This window comes from Ostrea edulis, chromosome 1 (genome assembly GCF_947568905.1).
Source record: "Ostrea edulis chromosome 1, xbOstEdul1.1, whole genome shotgun sequence".
Classification (NCBI taxonomy): domain Eukaryota; kingdom Metazoa; phylum Mollusca; class Bivalvia; order Ostreida; family Ostreidae; genus Ostrea; species Ostrea edulis.
In genome coordinates this window covers 99,525,628-99,527,188 of record NC_079164.1, presented here as the reverse complement: position 1 = coordinate 99,527,188, position 1,561 = coordinate 99,525,628, and positions in this window count along the sequence as shown.

The following is a 1,561-nucleotide window of genomic DNA, read 5'->3' as shown; positions in this document are numbered from 1 at the left end:
GGAAAATTTATATAGAATTGTATAGGGAGGGGTAATATATTTCTACTATTGAACATCACAGAAAATTTTCAAGTCCCAACTCTCCCTTGATTTTTTAAAGGGAATTTCATATTTGTACTTATTACAACCAAACTAAGCCTAAATATTTATATATCAACTATGTACAGTGTATAATTTTTTTTAAAATTAAGTGTTTAAAAGTTTTTTTCTTGAGTTTTACTCAAAATATTTGAGATTATTAGGTAGGTCTAGCTGTCTCTGACATCGACTCAGACCAAACATTGGCTGCCAGGCGAATGATAATGCGAAACATCGCGAGAGTACCGTTCAAACACGCTTGAATCACTAAACGAGGACGAAATATTTTTGAGGTACATATTTAGATCCGCCACCATTAGAACAAAGAGAAGCTCACCGTTGCCACCACTGCTTCGGGTGCTCCTAGCCTTAAGGTTTTATGCAACTGGTGTGTTTTACCAGCTAGTAGAGGACTGTTACACCCCAAATCGTCGTCCTATCCCAAATCGTCGCCGGCTACGATTTGGGACGGGCGACAATTTGGGGTGTAACAACAGGGCACTCCTTGGCCATTTCCAAATCGTCGGCAGGACGTTCCGCGGAGTTATCTCCTTTCTGTGTGTGTTAGCTCGACAGTATGTTTGTTTCCCCTATGCTGCAAAAATTCCTGAAATACAAACAAAAACCCAGTTCTCTGTTAAGATTTTTATATTTTTTCCAAGCCATGATTCTGTAGAAGAGATGGGATGCTAATGAGCAGACAATTTACTCTGAATGTTATCCAAATGCGCGGCATTTAGACGTGAGAATCACAGGTCTTTTGGATATGGCCTTAAAACGGAGGTCCCGTGTCACAGTAGGTGTGGCACGCTAAAGAAAAATTCTCCAGAGGGACGTTAAACAAGACACAATTAATCTGTACAGACAAAAGGCTATAACCTCATTTTGATACAATGTGGTACACGAGAGATTCAGTCAAACATCGAAAGTCAAGGTCATCTACGGGGTGTAGTTTTAATATCTATTGCTCATCTCTTTAAGAAAGATTAAAAGTCAATAAGATTCTCTCGAATTTTTTACAGGTGGAATGTAAAATCAAAGTACATTAAAATATAGATACATACCACTGCAAGATTGAAAGTGAAGACCTTGATAACAGTTTACTGTTCTCACCGTAGAGTGGTTCTCTGCCCGTAATTCTAGTCGTGACCGCTGGGAAATTCAAACTATTTCAAAATACATGTATTTGAATCCCCATGGGTACGAATTGTGCTCCTTTGTTAGCTAACCTGTTTTTATGTTCTTATAAAGCAGAATTTAATCAAAAACTTCTACGTGAAGAAAAAAACCTCTTGCTGTGGCCTTCAATTCGACATTTAGATATATCGACGATGTATTATCTATTAACAATAATAATTTCCATTCATATGTCGATTCAGTATATCCCAGTGAACTCAAAATAAAAAACAACACAGAGTCGTCTACTTCTGCTTCATACTTAGATATTTTATTGAAAGTAGATATTAACGGCAAACTAACACAC